Source organism: Mauremys reevesii, linkage group 2, assembly GCF_016161935.1.
Source record: "Mauremys reevesii isolate NIE-2019 linkage group 2, ASM1616193v1, whole genome shotgun sequence".
NCBI classification, from domain to species: Eukaryota; Metazoa; Chordata; order Testudines; family Geoemydidae; genus Mauremys; species Mauremys reevesii.
The window spans coordinates 122529601-122537469 of NC_052624.1; positions in this window are offsets into that span (position 1 = coordinate 122529601).

The following is a 7869-nucleotide window of genomic DNA, read 5'->3' on the forward strand; positions in this document are numbered from 1 at the left end:
TGGTGACTATCTCACTCCTAAATCTTAACTGGATTCACGAATGAGGTATTCCTCGCCTCGTCTTTGGGGCTCGATCCAATAGCTATGTTCAGAGGTATGTCTCAAACTCTCCTTCTGGACAAATCCACTGTGTATAAATAATTAAATATTCAATTGGCTCAAGGGGACTGGAATCTGGGTCTCTCACATCCTGGGCAAACAATCTATTCAGTGGGCAGAAGCAGAGCTTTATCTCTTCCTCATTTTTCTTGAAAAAAGGGCTGCTCTGGCTTAGGGTTCACAGAAGTGAATTCCAAATGGAGATAGTTGTCTCTCTCTGGCTCAGAGTTAGGCATCTAAATATTAAGGCCAGACTGCTTGCCATTTCCTAATGGCTAACTGAAGCAGCTCCCAACTCAGTGTGCTGGCTTTTGTGAATCCATGCATTCTATAGGGAAGACTGGGCATCTAACTCAGGGCTGTGAATTCCACTAGGTGGCCAGATGCCTAAAAGATAGGCCACTCAGCACTGCAGCACCCTAATTCTCCTTTGTGAACCCCACCCTTTGTTCCTAGATGTATGACTTTGCATTTAGCTTTATAAATGCATGTTGGTTGGTTGTCCCCAGCTTGTCAAGATATCCAGAACACTGTGTATAAGTGACCTATCTTCATAACTGTTACTATTCCAAGAATATCTGTCACCTGCAAAGTTTGAAAATTATTTTATATTTTCTTACAGATCATTGACAAAAGTATGTAGTGGCACTGGACTGAAAATCCATCACTGTGAGACCCCCACAGTGAAAACAAATCCATATGATGATTCCCCATTAACAATTGCTTGATATTTACCTATCACATCAGTTTTGAATGATACTAAGCTGTTAATGAGAATGTGTGTGTTATATCAAATGCCATTCAGAAGTCTATCAGATCAACACATTACCTTAATCAACCAAATTTGTAATCACATAAAAAACTACTATCTAGTTTTATTGAAAAGATGTATTTCTTATAAACCATATTGATTGGGATTAATTATATTACCATCTTTTAGTGCTTTATGGTTGTAATTTCATATCAGCCATACCATTATTTTGCCAGGACCAGTGTCATGCTAGCATGCCTATGATTATCTGTCATCTCATTTATTCTTTTTAAACAATAGCTTTCTTCCAGTCCTCTGGAATTTCCCTAGTATTCCTGAGATTTATTAAACATTAACATCAACAGACCACAGAGCTCCTCAGCCAACTCTTTTAAAATTCTTGGGATGAAACCATCTAGAGCCTTTTCTTTATGAACAAGATGCTGTCTACATAAGAAAGTTGCACTGGTTTAACTTAAATCATTTTTCAAACTTATTAAGTTAAACCAGTTCAAACCCCTGTGCGGACACTTATTTTGGTTTAAGAGTGGCTCGCTTCAGATTATTTTAAATCAATTTCTAATTAGTATAAAGTAAGCTGAAATAGAATATGAGGGTTAGAAAGTCATCAAATCTAACCTTCTGCTCAAAGCAGAACCACTCCCCAGACCTCTAAATGGCCCCCTCAAGGAGTGAACTCACAACCCTGGGTTTAAGCAGGTCAATGCTCAAACCATTGAGCTATCCCTCACCCCTTAAACTAAACCAAAATAAGAGTGTTAACACAGTCTTTGCCATCTGTTTAGTTAAATCAGGTTAAAATTATACCTCTAGTTAAACTGGTACAACTTTCTCATGTAGACAAGGCCTAAACTACTGACATATTGATTTATTTAATACTTTTATGAAACTATAAAGATTAGTTTATTTATTTGTTATTGCAAGTTAATGGCATTAATTGCACATTATTATGAGGTCGCATCACTCTCTCTTTCAAGAAAAAACATGGGTAAAAGCCATTCAGGACAAAAAACTGTAGATGCAGATTTGTCTGAAAAGCATCCCTTCAAGATGTAGGTTCTTCAGAGGCCTGAAAAGATGACAAGAGGGGAATCCACCAGGAAGGGAATTGCTTTCCACATAGGGCCAGCAAACCTCCATCCCGCAATGATTAATTGGGTCTAGGAAGAACTGTGCTGCCAATGGTCTAGTCTCCCTGCAGCTGCACAGTAACAGTCACTTAGAGGACTCCTCCAGAGCTAATGTTAAGGCAACATTACTGACAGCTAGGATATCTGCTTGGATATCTGGGGGCTGAGAAAAGAAAGTGGCTATGGAGAAAGGCAGATGCCATGCTCCACCACCCTCACCCAAGGAAGTGCCTAACTTCTTGAAATTAAACATTGTTTCATTGTAAAAAATATTTAAGGAAAAATGTGTGTTCCATCTACATAGTAAAGCAGACATGCATCTTATTGTTATTTTTAAATTGTTTTGATATTGAAATGGCTCATATTGTCTATTGTGGCTTCAAAGAAAAGCTTGTGATACAATGCCGACCTCCTGACTCCAATCCCAACTATAGATATAAAATGATGGGGTCTAAATTAGCTGTTACCACTCAAGAAAGAGCTCTTGGAATCATTGTGGATAGTTCTCTGAAAGCATCCATTCAATGTGCAGCAGTCAAAAAAAGTGAACAGAACGCTGGGATTAATTAAGAAAGGGATAGATAATAAGACAGAAAACATCATGTTGCCTCTATATTAATCCATGGTATGCCCACATCTTGAATACTGTGTGCAGATATTGTCGCCCCATCTCAAAAAAGATATATTGGAATTGGAAAAGATTCAGAAAAGGGCAACAAAAATAATTAGGGGTATGGAATGGCTTCTATATGAGGAGAGATTAATAAGACTGGGACTTTTCAGCCTGGAAAAGAGACGGTTAAGGGGAGATATGATTGAGGTCTATAAAACCATGACTGGTGTAGAGAAAGTAGATAAGGAAGTGTTGTTTACTCCTTCTCATAACACAAGAACTAGGCATCACCAAATGAAATTAACAGGCAGCAGGTTTAAAACAAATAAAAGAAAGTATTTCTTCACACAACGCACAGTCAATCTGTGGAACTCCTTGCCAGAGGATGTTGTGAAGGCCAAGATCATACTAGGGTTCAAAAAAGAACTAGATAAATTCATGGAGGATAGATCCATCAATAGCTATTAGCCAGGATGGGCAGGAATGGTGTCCCTAGCCTCTGTTTGCCAGATGCTGGGAATGAGCAACAGGGGATGGATCACTTGATGATTACCTGTTCTGTTCATTCCTTCTTGGGAACCTAGCACTGGCCACTGTTGGAAGACAGGATACTGAGTTAGATGGACCTTTTGTCTGACCCAGTAAGGCCATTCTTATGTTCTTATGTTCATGAATCTTACACACTAAACTCATTTGCACATCAGTGTATCAAGTATGGATGTGTTATTATGTGCACATGCACAAAATATGGAGGTACAGTATTTGTAATGTTCTATACTGGTCTCTGAGTACATTTTGTGTAGCGTATTATCTTATTACAGGAAATGGTTTAAGCATTGCATATATTGCTTAATATATGCAGTTGCATATATTAAAATGCCACGGTTCAGGGCCATGGTTTGTTCTCTTAAATCTGCATATAGAAGAGAGATTATAAAAACAAACATTTACAAAAGTACATTTTCAGATCCGAAGACAGTCCTTGTATTCTAGATGACTGTTTCATGATTTCACCTGGTAGAGGTTTAAAGTTTAATTTAGAGAATTTATAGTCTAAAAAGCTGAATTTTTCCATGGACCCGCAGAGTTCTGTGGTGATGTTAAATACCTATTGACTGTGATTTTTAATAGTTTTAAGCAGACCAATTCATACATAAAGGTGTTATCCAGCATGCAGTGCAGAGTGTAAGAAGGACAATGGTTCAACAAGAAAATAAAAACGTATTTCTTGTTTTAACATTAGAGAGAGTAAAGAAGATCATGTATTAATTAAACAAAAGACTAAACAGAACAAACCTTTGGAAAAGCAGACATAACATTTAAGAATAAAATCAACATGGCAGGGTAAAGGTCGGAGAAGATCAAGTAAGTTGCTAATAGTTGTGCTTTTTCCATTTTCTTATCGATCAATATTATGTTTTTTCTCAGTGAAAATGCAACAGCAGAGTTATTGCTGACCTTTTCCTCACCCTTCCATTGTGTATAAAATCACAGCAAAATAACAGACAACTTCATAAGCTGCAGAGTTTTTCTAACCAAAACACTACATTTCCAGAAAATATATCTTTAAAATAAATATAAAAGCCTTTCTTTATAGGATAAAAAGTAATTTTCTTCTATCTGAATTATATGTATGAAAATCCTATTGGGAATAAAATATATCAGTTTAAGCATCAATTATTGCATGTAATCTTTGGAAAATTCAGATAAATTTTTAGCTGATAATTGACAGCCCAGGCCTGCTTCCAGTAAAATTAATGTAAACCAATATTTATTTCAGTGGGAGCAGGGTTGAGCCCCTAAAGCTCTTCTCAAGATTTTGCTCAATAACTATTAGTAATATTATTCTTTCCAAGTTAAAAAATAATTTACCAAAAACTCTTGGTAAGAAATTTACAAAATAATTTAAAAATCAAGAAAGAGGAGATAGATACAGTAAATAATTCAGGAAGGAGATTACTTTTCTTTTCCTTACATTATGACACTGTCTTTCCACTTCCTTCCTAATTCTTCTCTCGTATTATGAATACACACAGAGAATTGGAGAAACAAAATAAATTATTAAATGAAAACATTTGAAGTGATTTAGATGTACTGTCTTTTTGTATATTTTTTATCCCAGTTAAGTTAAAATTAAATGATAAAAATGCACTTTTATATTTTAAAACATCAGTGAATTGATTTTTTCCCACATCACTATACCACACAAACATATAATCATCTCTCATAAAGAAAAGAAACACCATTTGAGGGGGTGTGTGAGGGGGAGAATTATTGAAGTTTCTCACTAAAGCTATTTTTTACAGATAACTGTGGTAAAGGTAAATAAAAATAACCAACTCACCTAGTGACAAACATCAACACATTCACAGCTGCTCATTATATATTATTTTAATGGAGCATTTTATATAGAACAGCAGAAACATTTTAAAATGTACTGTTGTTTTAAACATTTCAGTAGTAAAGGTGTAACCTATTAACTTAAAATTGATGTAATCATAGTTAAGACAGCTTTACCTACAAGGATGCTTTGCTGGTAAGGTATCTGTTGCTCAACAGTACTGTGATATGTTTACTCACAGCATGTTATTCAGCCACTAGCTATGTGGTGCTGTACAAGGTTCCAGATAGGGTGTGCTCCCTAGTAATCAAATAAAGCCCTTTTTTTGCCTTTAGTTATATCTGTTTTTATTAATAAAAGCATCTTGTTTAAGAAGGACAGACTGTCAGAGTCACCAGGCAGCCAACTGAGGCAGGAGCAGATGTAGTTTAGAACATAGGCTGGCTAGCAAGGCAACAGCCTGGGGTGGGCGGGGAGGCGCAATCTGAGTTTGTTGAAACTACTGACAATAGGTGTACTCCTGGACAGGCAATGACATTGAGCACATTGGAGAGACTGCTTACCATAGAGGGTCAAAGACCAGAAAGCAAAGAAAAAGAACCTAAAATTAACATTTAATTAAAAATCTCATGACTCATGATTTTTATACACTTAAGTTTGGCAATACTGAAACAGGTATAACAATACTTAGCTATTGTTACCTTAATGGGGGCTTGCAATGTCTGGTTGTTGGTAAACTGGTTTCAGATCCTTAGATGAAAGGCACCATAGAAGTGCAAAGCATTATTATTCATTTTATTTATCATCACATTACACTGTTCTCAAAGCAGAAATGCCAGAACTGAATGAGAAAGTGGCTCTCATCCTTTTGACTTGGAATATCAGTGTCATGTGAGAATGTTAACAAATCACAGAAAGAATCACTTTCTTATAAGGAACTGTTTAGGATAAGAAAAACATTATCTCTAAACCGATCTCTGCCTCTCTCCTTCTTCCCCCTTCACTCCAGAGAGTGATTAATTATTAATTAATAATTTATTATTATTGTTGTTGTTGTTTTGTTTTATTTTGTTTTGTTTTTGTTGCTTGTTGTAGTATTTAGAGGTCACCCCCATTAAGGATCAGGGCCTAATTTTGCATACATTCAATGAAAGGATAGTCCTTGTCCCAAAGTGTTAAGTATATAAGGCAAGAGATAAAATCTAGATACAGCAAAGGGATGGAGGTAAAGAAGTACAGAACCTTTCTGCCCAGCTTCCTGATATAGATTTAAAAACACACATCTCTCCACTGCTTCCCTCCATTTTTTCCAAATAATCTTTAACAAACATTAATATTCCACAACAAATTGTATATCAGTTTAAATTACAGATTACCACTCCAGATCTGGTTACATACATAGTTTTATCTACTGCTTCAAAGTTCCTGTTCAGTAAGTTTAGGATTATTTTCACAAGGTTATCTTCCTTCACTATTGCTGTGGTGTAAATCATTGCTAGTAGGGTCACATACCAATTCAACTGAATTTGGAATCAGTTCTGTTCCCTTTGTACCACTTTGGTTGCACAAAGGGGATAGAAAACTTCCATAACAGGGCAGCTGCGTATGCCTTTGGAATAGGGGAATTTCCAAATAGCATAAGTCATCAGAAGTGGCTCACCACCTCTCCTAGCCACACCTTCACTTCTATTTCATAGAATCATAGAATATCAGGGTTGGAAGGGACCTCAGGAGGTCATCTAGTCCAACCCCCTGCTCAAAGCAGGACCAATTCCCAACTAAATCATCCCAGCCAGGGCTTTGTTAAGACAGACCTTAAAAACCTTTAAGGAAGGAGATTCCACTGCCTCCCTAGGTAACCCATTCCAGTGCTTCACCACCCTCCTGGTGAAAAAGTTTTTCCTAATATGCAACCTAAACCCCCCGCATTGTAACTTGAGACCATTACTCCTTGTTCTGTCATCTGCTACCACTGAGAACAGTCTAGATCCATCCTCTTTGGAACCCCCTTTCAGGTAGTTGAAAGCAGCTATCAAATCCCCCCTCATTCTTCTCTTCTGCAGACTAAACAATCCCAGTTCCCTCAGCCTCTCCTCATAAGTCATGTGCTCCAGCCCCCTAATCATTTTTGTTGCCCTCCACTAGACTCTTTCCAATTTTTCCACATCCTTCTTGTAGTGTGGGGCCCAAAACTGGACACAGAACTCCAAATGAGGCCTCATCAATGTCAAATAGAGGGGAATGATCACGTTCCTTGATCTGCTGGCAATGCCCCTACTTATACAGCCCAAAATGCTTTTAGCCTTCTCGGCAACAAGGGCACACTGTCGACTCATATCCAGCTTCTTGTCAACTGTAACCCCTAGGTCCTTTTCTGCAGAACTTCTGCCTAGCCATTTGGTCCCTAGTCTGTAGCAATGCATGGGATTCTTCCATCCTAAGTGCAGGACTCTGCACTTGTCCTTGTTGAACCTCATTAGATTTCTTTTGGCCCAATCCTCTAATTTGTCTAGGTCCCTCTGTATACTACCCCTACCCTCCAGCGCATCTACCACTCCTCCCAGTTTAGTGTAATCTGCAAACTCGCTGAGAGTGCAGTCCATGGCATCCTCCAGATCATTAATGAAGATATTGAACAAGAACAGCCGAAGGACTCCGCTTGATACCAGCTGCCAACTAGACATGGAGTCATCGATCACCACCTGTTGAGCACGATGATCTAACCAGCTTTCTAGCCACCTTATAGTCCATTCATCCAGCCCATACTTCTTTAACTTCTTTAACTTGCTGGCAAGAATACTGTGGGAGACCGTATCAAAAGCTTTGCTAAAGTCAAGGAATAACACATCCACTGCTTTCCCCTCATCCACAGACCCTGTTATCTCCTCATAGAAGGCAATTAGGTTAGTCAGGC